Source organism: Poecilia reticulata, chromosome 20 (genome assembly GCF_904066995.2).
Source record: "Poecilia reticulata chromosome 20, P_reticulata-male-v2, whole genome shotgun sequence".
Lineage (NCBI taxonomy): Eukaryota > Metazoa > Chordata > Actinopteri > Cyprinodontiformes > Poeciliidae > Poecilia > Poecilia reticulata.
The window spans coordinates 7325688-7342483 of record NC_088849.1 but is presented as its reverse complement, the minus strand read 5'-3'; the positions used below and the strand labels follow the sequence as shown (position 1 = coordinate 7342483).

The window sequence follows — 16796 nt, the reverse complement described above, 5'->3', positions numbered from 1 at the left end:
ATTAGGCAAATTTATTTTCAAAATGTCAATTTTTGCAACTATATGGTCAATGGAAATGCAGTGAACAAATGTTAAATACTTATTTCCCGCACCATAAGAAGAGTGACTTTGACCTGGATGCTTTTTGAATTTCTTGCTCTCACCAGTCCTAATGTTCAACTGTGCAGAAAAAAACAGACAAGATCCAACCAGGCATGTCTGCATGTATAGGTACGGGTGGCAGGAGGGGCCACTCCACCCAAAGTGACACTGCAATGTCCACAGACTAGAGCACCGTATTCCACTGAAGAATGGACACAGAAACCCGACTCAGGCGGACAGTGAATCGCTTAATCATACAGAAGCTCAGGGAAGAAATTGAAACCACTTTTTCTCTCAGCTCCGCCCCCCCTCCATTCTGACAGCAAGTCTCAGAGGAACCCTCTCCAGCTGCTGAGGCGAGGAGCCGGCGCGTTGCCGCGGGGACGCGCTCAGCATGCCTGACAGCAGTCTCTCTCGCCCCTACGATCAAACCGAGTCTCGGGCTCTCTCCGTCCGCACCTCCGCCTAACACCCCTCACATCTCTGTGAGCACTCACCTCAGAGAGCCGCACTTACAGCCACAATGCAGGCACTAGGCTCGAGAGCGCAGCCCAGATAAAAGCCTTTTTATGCCACATCCCAGGCAAGAGCAATATAAAAATGTTTTTTTCTTGTAGGAACGAAGAAAAAGAAAAAAAGGTACTTTTTTTTTCTTCCAATGGGCATCGAAAAACGTCTACTACCTTTGAATGCCATTGAGCCTGACTCCAAAAGCTTTTAGCAACAGAACAGCAAAAACTGAACAATGGCACCTCGGGGTGATCCAAATGCCTGCAACACAGAGCCATCGGACCCAAAAGGCTAACTTAGCCCCATTGGTATGTCTGCTTGAGCAGGAGCAGAAAAAGCCAAAGATGCTCTCTAGTCTTTCTTCTGCTCTTTACCTTTCGGCAATAAAAAGCGAACAGGTCTGATTCCCTCCTCTAGTCATAACACCCTGTAAAAAAACACCAACAAAACAAACTTGTGTGCAGCCCATGATGGCAGCCTGATAACAGGAGGATTTAATGTGCACCCGCTCCCCTGCTTAACAGAATATTAATGTCGGTTGTCATCCATGAGAATGACTCATTTACAAGCACGCCGAGGAAGCCGAAGACTCGAACCTGGATGAGGTTTGTCGCGCTGCTCATTTGATAACAAGCACTCGAGTGTATTTACAAGGCAGAGCGAGCGAGATAAGTCTGCGGCGTAATGACACTAAGCAGGTCAGGAAGCGTCTCGGCAGTGCCGCTGCCGCCGAAGCTCCTCTCCCCTCCCACGGTTATCCCTGTTTCTGTCAGCGAGCGTGGCGCCGTCATCTGCTTGAATTTCAAACGCTAGGGTTTGCCTTGCGAGGCCTTTGCTCTCGACTTTCAACGGATTTGCGCGCGGATCGCTTCCCACTGCCGAGTCGCAGGCAAAAGAGGGGGGTGAGTGTTGTGCCACTTTGTTGGCTGCCTCAGCAATAGGCGGATGAGCAACCTGGCCCGGTGCTCAGATGGTGATGCGACCCCCACCCTCCGCATGGGGTCTCCGATCTCAGAGCGTGTGGGAGTCAACCGGTAGGTGTGAGGTTAGATGCAAGTTGTTTCAGTGCAAGAGAGCTGGCAGTTTCAGCTAAAGAGAAAACACTCAAGAGGAGTACAACCACTGGAAAGAGTCTCAAAGAAAACAAATGCTATTGAGTAAATAGAAGAGCCATGGTATGAAGGCTTCCTGTAGGTGGAGTTTCAGAAAGAGCAGGAGCTTCTTAAAGTGACAGAGGCCCTTTAAGTCGATAAATTATGAAGTGAAATTTTTTTAAAGTCATACCTGATATAGATAGCATTTTGTAGCATACAGCAAAATCCATGCTGGTTGATACCCCTGATAGAGATGTGTTTATAGCCTTAAAGGGGCGGTATTTTGTAAAATTGATTTTTCAAGCTCTACATCATTTTATAATGTTATTCCCTTATCAAAATCATACCTGGAGTGTTGCCTTGATTCTTTCATGAATGTTTGAGAAATCCTTTAATCTCCCGTGGCAACCATTCAGCTATTGGGTGGTCCTAGCTCTGCCTTCGAGTCTTTGGAGCTTTCCAAGCTTCCACCTCACAGAACAGCCCTTCCCCAACGTCTCCACTAATCTGCTCCTTCAGACTAGCCGGCAGCAATTAGCAAACGCCCGGTGGAACATCTGCTGAGCTCATTACAGGAGCTACTTCTCAGTACAACGCCGGTAAAAATGTTATTGAGTAAATAGAAGAGCCATGGTATGAAGGCTTCCTGTAGGTGGAGTTTCAGAAAGAGCAGGAGCTTCTTAAAGTGACAGAGGCCCTTTAAGTCGATAAATTATGAAGTGAAATTTTTTTAAAGTCATACCTGATATAGATAGCATTTTTATAACAACTGAAAGTAACATAGTTACTTGATTTGGCTTTAAAATTTCACTATGTGCCTGCTTTACAGGCCACCAAGTATGGAAAATACATAATAATGCCCCTTTAAATATCAAATAATTGATATTTTTGATCAGTTATTCAGTTCTCCAATAGCCTTTTTTTTACCAACTACTTTTTTATTCTTGAGTATTTTCTTGGATGGCTGCTTTTTCTCTTGAGTAAAATATTTATTGAAGTAGAGCTACTCTGACTCTAGTACACTTTTTGGGGTATTTTACCCGCCTCTGTTAATTAGGCGAAAATTTCTATGTCCAAAAATTGCTCCAAGAGATATACTGGTGACTGAAATTGGATGATTTCATGGTGCATATCATGGCGTTTCCGACTGGTGAACACACCATGCCTAGCACAAAATACAAAGCTTTTCGAAAATGTGATGCCAAGAGAGGGAACAGTATTTCTCTCATTTATCTTTTCCGTCCCAGTTAAATGACACCCCTAATCAAATAAAACTCCTGTGTGATCTCCTCCACCAGTGTTGCACACCTCACATCGTGACACATATAATCAGGTGGACTGTTTGCACTACTTTGTTCAACGCAAATTGCTGCACCGACGCTGGCTGCACGGCACAGATGGGACGCGGGCAGTTTTTCATCGGCTGTTCCGTGCCACAGAGCCCGACACATCTGGTATGCAGCGAGCGGCATCTTTGCACTAATTTGTTTGTCACTATACATAGAAGGGACTATCTGTCTTCCTGCCATGCTTTGGTTGCGGCATGATGTTTGAAGAACATGGCTAGTCAGAAGTTTCGGGAGTCAAGCACACGAGCCGTCGGACTGTGTGGGGAGAGAGGGAAGTGGAGCGGGAATGTTGAGGGTGTAAATTCCTAACAAAGCAACTTCTGAACCCGCAGTTTCCAAGGAGGGAAGGAAAGATAATCTATTTGTGTATTAAAACCAAAATATAAAAATACAGATAGTCTGTGCAGCTAATGAGTCAGATTTATGGTTCAATTCTATGATATGGGATGAAATGAAAATCGTTTCTGATTTCTGTTGATGCAATAACAGCGCTACTGTTATGATCGGCCTAATTTATTAAGCGAATTGAAAACACACATTAAAACACTATAAGACCTAAGTTTCAAATCTCCACCTGGATATTTTTGCTTATTTTAATTGTACACAGTTCTTTAAATGTCCTGTGATTAAATATATTTGCCCATTTATCCACAACAACCGGAAGTTTCAATATCTAAAGTCTTTAAAGCCAAAAGTTGACATTTTCTAGTATTTAGTAGAACGGCCTCTTAAGCAGGGAAAAAGGGTGAATTTCAAAGTCAAGCTTGTATAACAAACAAGTCATGGAGAGCAATGCCCAAATCATAGATGGATTCCTGTTGGTCTGTAGACAGTCTCTTTTATAGACCTCCAGACGGTGCATTAACATTTTTGACATCCCCCAACATACAGCTCTAACTTTCAACACAGGTTTTTGCCACAAGGACAAAATTCCTTTTTGATCAGGTCGAGATGTGCTACTTCCTGAGATGTTTCAGCCTCTACTTCATGTTGTCAAAACATGACAAAGTTTCTCTTTATGTCTTGCAAAATTGAACTAAAAGTGGTTTAATTCAGGATTTAGTACAGGATCAAATTGGTGTATTAACTCAGGATTTCTGTGTCTGAAATTAAAATCTATTTGACAATTACAAACATCCATATGTGACAAAAAAACTAATAAAACTGCAAGTGGTTTCTTAATGGTACGCTACACTGTGAATGCATCATTTTAGGATGTTGCCCAATTTTGCTAAAAATAAGTTTTTGATGTTTAGACACATTTTATGTGTAGTATGTATGTGCTGGGAAAAAAAACAAACTAAACCACGTCTTGTAGTTCAATAAATAAAAAAAAACTAACTTTGGCTGCCCAGAATTTACATGAAATACAAAACAAGACTGAAAGGGGACTAAAAAAAGTGACTGAGTGAAATGAAAATGGCTCTGTGCTTGTACATAAATTTATTTTCATGGAGGGAAGAAAAGCACTTTTATCGGACGACAAGCACTTTCCTTGGCTACTTAAGAGTGACACTAATGTTGCGGTGAATGTTGATGCTGTGATAATACTGCCAGCAGAAAGGATGGGGGGGAGAAATTCCTGTGCACTCAGTGTCTTGGAAATAAAAATATCAGAATTGACTTAATGTGAAGAGGAAACAAGATTCTGATATTTTCTTTTCCTGCTGTTGTGCAATCCAGGTCTCTAAAGTCTATATCCTCCGTGGAAAAGGCTTGACAATGTTAGTAATTTTCACATTAAACAGTTAATCTATCTGTTGGATATTTCTGTTTTGATCAGTTCTAAAACATTCCATACATGGAAATCATAAAACAAAAGCTGACGGATCTTTCTAATATACACTCAGTCACTTCGGTAACTGATTTGATTCAGAGGTGCCAAGTAAACTTCTCCTTTTTGAGCCTTCATCATTGTTCACCTGCTCATTTGAAAGAAAGGGGGAAAAAATTCACTTTAAATGAATGTACAGTCAAGCAGAGCTAAAGGGAACAAGAACAGATATATTTAGTTCTCAAACTGTCACCAACGTACTGAATAATGGAGCCGCAGAACGCTCGCGTGTAGACAAGCTAAAAGGGTTTTGCTGTCGTTTCTCTGATTTGGCGCCAACAGGATGATGGTATGTCTTGTGTCATCATATAAAATAATCTCGGGTGCTGTCTGTTCCCGCGAACTAAGCCCAGAATCCACACGGATGCTGTGGTTTCAAAGACGGTTCTCTTGCAGCTTACTAATAAGTTCCATCTGACCCGGAGCGTGCCTAGAGGTCAAAGGCCATACAGTGTGGAGAGCTCCTTATCATCAGGGGTGTCAGGATAGGAATGCAAAACATGTTACAAATAACACAAATGTAAACCCCCCCGAGAGTTTTTTTTTTTTTTTCAGGGACTGGGGGGCGGCAAAAAAAAAAAAATCCAACAGTCACATTGCAGGTTGTTGTATACATCTCGGAATTTCGGAGAAGTGCACGATGCTGGAGGGCAAAAACGTGATTCTTTTGGTTCAGATAAATAGTCACACTGCTGCGGTAAATCAATTAACTTAGTGCAACACGCTACAACATAGAGAACACAGAAAAACAACTCAGAACCACTCGTACTCTTCACAGATCCTTTGCCATAGCAACTGACTGACAAAAGTTCTACTAGATGGCAGAGCAGAGATTACTTAACATCTATCAGGACTCGGCACCAAAAAAACTCAAACATTTTCCACACAAAGAACAGAAAATTCAGTCCGGTAAAGTATTATGTTTTCTGTCTTGATGTTTATTTTTGCAATTAATCAGTGGTGGTCTGAAGACAGCTGTGTTTGATTAGCTAACTTAAAGTTGCACGCTACTGATGGTCTGCTAGAAAATAGGTGCATTGTTTGCCTTTCATTTTAATTGAACTGAAGCATGTTAAGATTGTCAAAGTCAAGCTAGCATAACTGAACTATTTTTCTGTCCTCTACTGTATTATTCAGTCTTTAAGTCCAGTCATAAATTCCAACATTTAGCATTCTGGCTGTCTGAAATTAAGCTTTTGACGTCTTTAAGCCCTCTGGCTGTTGCATGGCTTTACCTGAGGGTGAAATCGTTGGGAAGGATAGAGAACTGTCCTAAATACTGACAAATCTTCTCATGATGGAATAACGGACTTGAAGTAGTTTTCAGAACCCTTAGGTTGTTGGATAGTTGTTGTATCATTGAGGTAATTTTGTTTACGTTCCTCCTGGTGCTGGATCAAAACACACCACTTTTGCCTCACCAGCAAAAAGAGCAAACACGTGGCTATGTGTGAACTCAGCTTTAATGGGCTTGGAAACCAATATGCATTTTTTGGTGAGATTAAAAAAACAGAACGTCATACCTGCACAATTTTTGTTTTCCGATTTTCAGCTTACATCCTTGTGTTAAAAAGTCTTATGGAAAAAAACCCCCAAAACTATCTACAGTATGTTGAAGATTGTGAACGCCTCACAGAGAGAGATGAAGGGTTGAGATTTTTTTTTTCGCCACCCATCCATCATCAAGTGCTACAGAAATCAATGCATATTTAAGGTTTAGACTAAAAATATGCTTTTCAAACCAGAGGCAAATGCCACACGAAGGTAAATACGGCTACTATTCTGAGAGGGAGTCGTAATCCAAACTACTCCAAATGACTTTATTTCAGTCACACAAAACCCGTCAACCCTCCCCAGTCCTCCCAATCGCCTTCTGTCTCATGCAGGAGAAAGCAGCAGCAGCTTCCCACCGCAGCCGAGGCTCCATGAATGATGAGTAATGGCGTAGGAGAGTGAGGTCATTATGGAGACGTGAAAGTTTGAATCGGCGCACCGGAGGCTTCATTTGTTCCGCATTCACGCCTCTCTTTGACTACGAAAGTGCACACCTGACTCGCGGCTGGGGGAGAGAGGGTGACTGGCGCTTCTGCTCGTTTCCGCTTCGGCGTTTTGAAGAAGGAGCAGGCTGAACAATTTGGAGACGGATCTCTTCAATGCTCCTCGAAATGCTGGATGTGTGAGGAGAGATTTCTTTGCCCGCAGAGTTTCTCTCAGAAAGAAAAAATTAATAAAATTGTGATTAAACTTGACAAAACATCAGTTTGAAATGCACTAAAATAGACTGAAAATACATCGCAATACATATGATGTAAATCTCGTCAAGGATGCAACTCAATGCTGCATATGTAGCCTTACTAAGGACAACAAACAAGGAAGGAGGCCATTTGCCACACAAAACAAGAATCAGAACCAACAAGCATTGCTGTAGCATGAGACAGTCAGAAGCATCGTAGAACTCCAAAAGTAACAATTACAAAAGTGAAACAAAGTATTTTCTCTTGATAAAAATCCTGTCTGATCTAAAATTGGCTGGTTGGACAGTAAAAATCAAACCTAGAGGGTTAAGGGTTATGTTTAACTTTTCTTCCAAAAGAAGCATTTTTTTAATATGGGTCAAAAAGTTCCATTTTGGCTTCACCTGGCCAGATATGAAGTGTCTGCTCATTCTTCCACATATTGACTGCGTGTCCTACAGGACTTGTGGCAAATTCTTCTCAGCGCTCTTCTATAAAGGCCAGATTTGTAAAGTTGTGTTGTTGACACATTGTCTCAGCTGAACTGTGAAACTCCACAGGTCCCATGCTATTTTTAATCAAAATTAGTTTCTCCATCACAATAAGACTCTACTTTTTGCTAGTCTATTGCGTAAAATTAATTTCACTCATTCGTTTTATTGATTCATTCCAGTCATGTCACAACCATTACGTCGAGCGTTTCCACATTAAACTTCCATTTTAACAAAGCAGAGATGACGAAACCTGAGAAAGTTCATGGATAACGAACTGTGGCAAAGTAGGGGTGTGTGTAACTGGGAACTTTGGTATCGATCCAATACCAAGTAAATAGATATAGCTGAAAGGAATACTGATACGATACTTAAACATTGTCATTAACATCGAATAATTTTGAGATACGACTTCAGTTGATTATGATTGAAATAAAATACAGGACAAAGATTTTAGGCAAATTAAAGTGTTTTTTTTTAATAATTAACCAACTGTAACAGAAAACAATGTAGCAGTATATAAATGAAATAATTCCCCTATTACCTTCTACTACACACAACTGTTTATAGGATACCTGAGTCTGAAACTGTAAACTGCATATAACCTAGACAGGAATACCGTCTTTCCTTCAACAGTTAATAGTCGGCCAAATTCATATTTGAGATTTGAATATTATAGTTTCAGAAACATTTTTTAAGCTGACCGAATAGATCATAAAAAACTATGCTAATGAGGGAAATGAACAAATTGTATCTGAAAGAAAGACATTTTCAGAGCAAACATTAGAAATATATGAAATGCTACTCTCACATTGAAAATGTACGCTCTTGATATTGGACATTTTAATTCCTTCATTCGGAGAAGAAAATATAAACTAAAGTACTGAACTATAAATCCGACAATAATACTCAGCTTTGTATCGATCTTTAGAATGATCACAAAGCACTGTGTGTTTTCCAAAGTTAGTCTTGGTTAGTCATTACTATTATATATTTAAATATTAATTGACAGGAAACTCTCCAGTGGACTTCCATGATACCAATCAGTTGCTAGGAGACGTGTGACGCATCTCCAAAGGCTCTAAAAACATATCACAATATCGTCATTATTCTTGGTAGGTTTTGATTGTCTGCACAGAGTCGGCAAACTCACAGCGCCGTGTGTGTGTGTGTGTGTGTGCTGCTCTTTGGTCCCTGACGTGTCTTCTCTGAGTCACTCCATAGTTTCACTTGCTTTGATCTCCAGTGGATAGCTGCCTTTTTCCAAGATGACACATCGCATTTAGTCATCGGCAGGTTCGGCTCGTATGTGCGGCTGCTGGACAGAGAGACGTTTGTGATATCTGTCCCTGAGTATCCAACGTCATAAGAAAGTGTTAAAAAAGACCTTAAAAAAAAGCTAAATAGAGATGACAAAGAGATAAAAGCAAAAGGAGAACTGTGAAAGTGAATAATAGATGGGAGAGTCCTCTGTTAGGAAAGCACAGTTACCTTCAGCGGACGACCCGCAGCAGACAGGACCATGAAACGGAACGCCTTGATTTGTTCTAGGTGGGCTCCAATGGGTGAGGAGCCACTCGGCGTAGCTGTTTATAACACAGTGTGCATCAAATGCGCTCTGACAGTAACACAAGCCTCTGTCTGTTTAGCTCCAAACGGCAGAGGAGATCGGAGGGAGGGGAGCCCTGCAGCGCTACGGTCTGTATGGAAGGGTTGCTTCATGCATTTGTCCTCAAGTTGTCAGCTTTAGCAATGTGAACGACATCAAACTCCTCACCCTAGCTTCGCAAAATCTCGTGTATTGTGTTCACACATGTTAGATTTTTTTGTCGTCACATTCTGCAGGTCCAGATAGGACTGGATATTAAATTTGTAACAATATATATCGCTGTAAACATGTTATATGTTTTTAAAAATAGATAAAATGTCTTCTAGAATTTCCAATATTGAATATGTAAGATATTCACTGGACGCCGCTCAGCCTCTCACACCGAGCTAAGCAAGGTTGGTGACATCAACTAATTCACTCACTCTATGGTTACCTAGCAACAACCTGCTGAGTAACTTGTTTAGCCACAGATTAAGGTTTCGCCATACCTGCCTCATATCTGCTTATGCATACATGTATGGTGGTGCCTTTTGTTTTTCTGGGTAATGGCTCCATACACTACTTTTGTCGTTAAACAGGCTAATCTTAGCCTACCCATTGCCTTATGGTGTAATTCTTCTTGATTCTCATCTCCCTCCACTGCTCCGTCTGGACTTTCTTCCATTGAAGTGGATTTCTCTGGCAGAATTTCTACAAGACCAATCAGCAAATGGAAGGACAAATTGTGAACGGTGACATTGATTTTCTGCGCTGTTTAGGATTGTTGTCTGCCTGTAATTTTCCATTTCTGGTAATGTTGAACTGACTCACTCCATACGTGACGGGAAAATGTGAGTAAAGTCAAAAACTTCAACACAGTTCAGCAAGCAATCGCTTCTAAACAGCGGAGAGCCCAGACCCTCTACACGAAGCACAGCGTAGAAATAGAGGCTGGTTTTACCAGGCGAGACTAATCTGCAAAAAACTTACAAGATTTTTTAGGTTTCCATACGATATTTTTGTGAGGCTTCGACCACGTTATGACTTATTCATATGAACTGGAAACCAACCAGAAATTAAGACCAGTGGCTTAAAAATCCAACAGTGTTGATCACAAAATATTTTCCCAGAAAGGGTTTGCAGGGAAGATCCTGACCGTAGCTTAACAGCAAGGGTTTTTTTCTTTCTTTCTTTCGACTGAGATGTTGTATATAATTACCATCTGCAGTGCTGTCATACATACCGTTGAGCCACTGGGAAAAGCCACTACTTTTCACAACAGGGGGCTTTTATTTGCCTGGAATCTTAACACAGGTCAGCGTTGTAAAGAGTAGCCAGCATTGACTGTTGCCCAAAGGAGCATTTATAACCTAGATTGGGTACATTGAGACATCAATTCTCAGGGAAAAAACAGAGAACAAACATCATGATCTGTAAGGATAAACCGTCTCCGTCTCGCTGATCCTTTATTGAAATTCAGAAGAGCCCAGAGGGAAGAACAGACGTCTGTTCAAAGACATGTTTTTACCTGTCATGATGATTTTGCTCTCTGGAACGCCCAGACAGTTCGGTTTTCTTAGCAGAACCACTTTAAAACCAGCTCTGGTATCAGCCAAGTTAGCTAAACAGAGAGATTATTTTAAAATGTGTTTTATCATGTGATTAACGCCACAAAACATGATCGTCAGATTTTAAACCGATGTTTCTAGAACTAGCTTTGTGCTAAATAAGAAATGTTGAAGGGTCGTTACACATTACCCAATAAACTTATGTAAATTTTAATTGAGGATAATAGTTTGTGAATGTGATAGTAGAAAAACATTGTATGCATTTTGTTTAACATTTGTGATTAAAATTTAATGGAAAAAATTTAATCCGTTAGCCGTTGTTCATGATTTGTGGCGTTCAGCAGAGAGGCAAGTTGTATTATTAGTTACTTCATCACTATGTTAGTAAAGGTAAAGACCTGCCACTGCCACTGGACAAGTAGATGAGAAAGTTTCTGTGTCACAGGTTTGTATCCAGTTTTAGCTAGCTTGCTTTAGCAACAGTGCTAGTGCTAGAGTCATTAGCAGTGTTGCTAAGCAAATTTGCTTGCTAGAAACCAAATTTAACAGCTAACTTTGCTTTCTAGAAAACTAGTTAGCAAGGCAACCCTGCTAGCTAACTGGCTAGTAATATTAGCTTCTAACCCTCTGAGGTGATCATTCGCCATGAATGACACATATTAGCTGAAATATTTACTTGCTACATTATTACAATAGATTTACAAAGTTTGTTACAGTTTCAGAAATGTCTTATGTTTTGGTTACAAATCAATAGTTACTTTTCATTCAGAATTATTTTCATTTTAATTTTGTTAGTTGAGGACGTACATTCTAAAAACAATTAAAAATCGTTTATTTAACAAATTAAGTTCTTAAAACCGTATGCAAATTTTTAAGACAAATTTTAATAATTAAATTCAAGTAGCTCATTTTATCAGTGTACGACAAAGTAAAGCTTCCCAAACGAGGGTCATTAAGTAAAAATTAAGCATGTAGGTGTCCTTGAACTGTTCCCGGGGCCTTTTTACCTCCCTCTGCCTGCTTCTCTGAGCCTCTGTACCTGGCTGCCTGTCACCCGGCCTTTCAGAGCCACTATCTACCTATCAATCTGTGAGTGTGCCCGCCTGCGTGTGGCGATAAGGAGCCGTGGGTGTCTGTAGCCCTGACACCAGCTGATTTATGCTGGCCCCTTTCCCTTTAGGGGGCCGATTTGTGAGAAAATCCCCGACGACTCATGCTGACTCTGTGCGTGTCTGTTTGTTTGCATGTGTGCGTGGCGCCAGGACGGTCTGTCAAAACAAAGCTGACGGGGAGCTGTAACTCTTACTGCCACATTTCACCTCCGGTCCATCACTCACGGCTGATTTAATGTGTGATTTGTCCTTTAATGAATGACAAGAAAAGTTTTTATCTTACAACCCCCCCCCCCAAAAAAAAACAACAGAAAAAAACACTTTGGTGTGGCTTTAATTCAATAAATGGTCGCAGAGGTTATGATACAATAAAAGATAAATGAGTGAAACAAATTAGAAAAAAATGTGGCTGAAAAGAACAGAGATTACCGAGAGGAGAAAAAAAATGATTTGGAGTGAGAAACAGCTTGAAGTCTGTATCTCAGTGTGGGAGTATCTGTTCTCCCCTAATTTAATCATCTTGGATAAATTTTCCCCAAGCTTCACTCATTATAGCTTCAAATAAAACAACTTTAAATACTAAATGTGGGTCTAAAAACAGCACCAGAATACATGACAAGAAATCAAATTAAAGCTTGCAAATTGCCAGTGGATCTAAATTTTCATGAGCCACTTTCTGCTCTAATGGCAGCAACAGCAGTAAGCCGCACGTAGATTTGGATTTCTATTGGCTTTCACAGGGAAATGAGTTCAGTTCAAATCAAAATGATGTCCTTTCATAACTCAAATTTTTTCTCAGATAAGTTTAAATTAAAAAAATTCCTTATGAAACTTTACTATGAATTTATGTAAAAATATCTGTAGTTATACGGCTAAAGCATTTGGACAATGTGTTACAGAACGAAGTTGGGAAATATCAATGCTTGTTCATGCTCGTACTTATTTTCTTTTTCCATATTTATACAGACCTAGCACATAGCTAAAGACAACTTCTATACTGAAGGAAACCTACTGGTTGTTCAAGAATAGTCTAAAACATTGATATTAACAATCCTATCACTGTATTGTGCATCTGTCTGTTGCTTTAAAGCTTCAGGAAAACAAGGTGTCTTATGAAATAAACATTCCCACATTGCCTTCTAACATATTTAAAACACATTAGCCGCTACCACAAACTAGCTGCTAATATACACTAACTCAATAGCTAGCTTTTTTGTCTCCATCAAATTTATAGCCTGTTGGCTGAATGATGTTCATCTTTTTTGGTTCAATCGCACAAGGCTTAAAATGTCTTAAATTCAATAAAAAATGTAAGTTGGCCTTAAATTAACCAACCACAGATGATTAAATTTAAGAAATATGTAGTTTATTTTTCTTGGAAACTTAATCATTGCATTCTGTAACTCAAGGAGGTTGCAGCTACCGCGATCTAGTTGCTAATATCCCCTAGCTAGGTGTTTAGTTATCATGGGTAAAATGTAAATTTATAGCCATTTTGACTGGATGATGTTCATCTCTTTGTCATTGGCTCACTCGCACAGGGGCTTAAAATGTCTTAAATTAAGTAAAGAAATTAAGTTGACCTTATGGATCTTATATTACTTAACCTTGTATAGTTTCTTTCCTCATGAACTTAATCTTTGCATTCTGTAATTCAAGGCAGTTGCAGCTAGCTGCAAATTTAACCTAGCTAGCTATGAAGGGTAAAATGTAAATTTATAGCCTTTGCCATTGGCTCACTTCTGTTGCCAACCCAAACGATGCTGCATTCATTCTGTGCTAAAAGCATGACACAACTACTTAAGATATGTGATTTTCTTAAGTACATTTCTGTCATGATACAGGTCTTAAATTTCATTGTTAATAGTCTTAAAAAGGCATTAAAAGGTCTTAACTCTGTGGATGCTCTTTCCAAAGTCCTCAGATTTAACTCGGAGCCGCTGAGTTAACAGCAGGCACGGATTTGGGATGCCACAGGTTCAACTAGTGAACTCTATATGTGCTCCCAACTGTTTCTATCATCTGAGCATCTTTTTCTACTAAAATGTAGCCTTCGTGTTTGCGGCTGCAGAGGCATTGGAGGCGGGGGAGACAAAGGAGCCCCTGTGCTGTTTTGGCGCCAGTCCTCCAGTGATAGAATGTACATTCAGCACACCCAGAGCCTGTTTGCTGAGATAATTAAATTCTCAAAAGATGCAAGGAGACGCAACACGTAAATTAATTTGAGCCGCAGCAACTGACAGGATTTATGCCGCTTTGGTGGGAGCTATTCACTTCCAGAACAAATAAACGGGATGTTTTTGAAATTAATTACTGTTCCAGTGGGCCATTAAAGAGTATCAGTTATCAGATGACTTTGAAATACACAGTTGGCTCTTTTGATGTGTTAATGATGATAGAGTAAATCATCCCTCCCTGCCATGGAGAAGTGAAAGAGACAGGGGATGAGACGCGCAAATAACGACAAAAAACAGAGACGTAGGAAACCTGGCAAGGGTCCAGCCGCTAAAGTTTCACTTAAAACACACCAATAATGTTGATATTGCATCAAATTCATTCATCAGGACGTTTTCTGTCCTGATTTTATACTTTGTTCGCCGTTCCCGAGTGAGTTTAAAGTCAACGCTCACATGCTGCGCTGTAAAAACACTGGCATCGTTCAGTTTAAGCGAAGCCGTGAGCCTCTGAATGCAGAGCAGAATTACAGCAGATGTAACTGATGGTGTTTCCCTCCCCTCCTCGTTCCTCTGTTGTAATGTGGGCTTGGATTTAATAGGCTGCCTCTTAATCCATGTAAAGGAAGGCAGAAAAGACCCATTTGACATGGGCTAACTTCCCTCTGTAATTAGAAAACCTCATTAAGTTCATTAAGTCATTCCTTGTGTTGGGGGATTTGTTTTACATGTGCCGGCAACAAACTCTGGGCGGGGGCGAGCTGGATGTGGGCTGATAGAGGCGGCCGCCGGGAGACGGAAAACTACGTGTGTGAAGCAGACAGGGAAGTGGATAAGAATGCGTGAAATAAGATATTTTCATGCATGATAGGCTTGTACATTTATTTCACTCTCCACAACCAGGAAATCTGTACAGACAGAGTGGAATAAAGTGAGTGGTAACGTAAAGCACTAAACTCTAGCCTCAGTGTTTAACACAGTTAGACTGCAGAGTTTTCATCTTCAATGCGAGTTCAAAAGGGAAAGATTTATATAATGATTTATCCATTTAGTAGCAGACGTCTGAAACGAGTCGCTCGGCAACCAAACAACTCCCAACAAGTGTACCGCTATCGTAAGTGAATGGAAGCAGCTAAAAGTCACACTTTTGTCGACATTATCACGTTGTTTTACTCTTGGGGGTTAATCCGCCTCCACAGTAATGTACATTAAAGTCCAATATCTTTATGTCTCTGGAAAATCTAGAACAGGGTGTCAAACTCATTTTCATTTTAAGATCAAAACTATGTATAAACAAATGGTTAAAATATGAATAAATACCAGTCTCTAAATTTGATGAGTACGTCTTAAAGTTAAATGATATTGAACAACTTTCCACACAGATACATTTTGGCAGCACAGATAAAAACTGTGCTGATTTGACTGATAAAATAATATTTAACTGTTACTTTGGCAGGTAAAATTTAAGGCTTTTAAGACCTTTTTTAATGTCACTTTCAATTAAATTTAAAACAGAAAATACTACACTTACAACTCAATCCATTCTCAGAAAGATATTTTTTTGTCAAAAAAGAAAAAGTAAAAAAAGTATCCACTTATTTGCTTAAAAAGATGTATAGATATCTTTTGTGCTTTTTAGATACATTAACCGGGAATAATCCAGAAAAGGAGGCAAACCAATGGGTTCTGGAAGTCCAAATACTGATTATCATTGGTAGATATGATTAAACGGACCTTTGTCTTTTCTGCTTATTGAAGGCCTTGGCCTCACTCTGTGGAGGAGGTGAGTTGGGTCTGCAGGTACGTCGGATAGCAACACGGTAACAGATGACTGGATGCCGCCGCCAGAGGCCTTTAGGGGTTTTTTCTTGTTTGTTTTGTTGGGGATTTTTTTTTTCCTCGTCTAAGTTTTGGCTTCAGGGCCAAATGATTCCTGTGTGGGTGTCACTGAGAGCGTCGATTCATCATTGGCCGAATTACTTAGTGGGCTGAGAGCAGAGGCCATTCATCTCTGCGTGTGACACCGGCGTGGCCACGGAGACGCCGAGCTGCCGCTGCTCAGGCGGTCGAGAAATCCAACGACGGACTCATATTCACATGGAAACACTCAGTCACAGCGACAAGAAGAGATGCGAGAACAGAAACCTTATCTGTTTACATCTGGGTAAAGACCTTTTAGATTATAATCAAGGGACGTTTGTCATTTATGTCATTGTGTTTCAGTAGTTTAGTTATTTGTTCTCCAGGAGTTTCGGACCTTCAGTCCATATTTGCTATCTTTGGGTGTTTGAATTTTGGGATTTATTTGTATTTGATCACTTGCTTGTCATTTTTCTTTGTACTCCTCATCATTGCTCAATTGGTCTTGCCATATTTATTACTTTCAAATGCTTTGAATTAAATGTCTTCATTTCTTCTTATGCTCCATTTCTTGTGCCTTTGGAGTTTGTTCTCTTAAATCTTTTCTCCTTGATTTTTGAGTCTCAGTTCTACTCTAGCATTATAATTCACCTTCTCTCAGCCTGCTAGTTTTCTCATTACTTTATTCTTCTGTTAAAATGTCTGATACTAACCTGTTTCTCGGTCGTAGCTTTTTATCTTGTTTGCCCTGTTCCCGTTTTCTTCATTAATCCCATCATCAGTCCGAGTTTCTGGTCCAGCTTCAAACCCACATTACATGGCAGTAGTTTAGGTTTTATTTCTGTCATGACCCGCCTTCCTCGGGTCAGTAGATCTTGATAGAGGTAATTGAACCTTTAAG

The 16796-nt window shown here is 40.1% G+C and overlaps 1 protein-coding gene and 1 long non-coding RNA gene across 4 annotated transcripts in view; one reads left to right on the top strand and one right to left on the bottom strand.

The window, feature by feature from the left end:
• adarb2 (adenosine deaminase RNA specific B2 (inactive)) overlaps positions 1-16796 on the bottom strand; it is a 209856-nt gene that overhangs the window by 80810 nt on the left and 112250 nt on the right. The gene's annotated exons all lie outside the window — the stretch shown is intronic.
• LOC103482257 (uncharacterized) lies at positions 5445-7988 on the top strand. The gene is made up of 3 exons (XR_536431.3): positions 5445-5777; positions 6421-6632; positions 6755-7988. It is a non-coding gene; the product is annotated as an uncharacterized LOC103482257 (long non-coding RNA).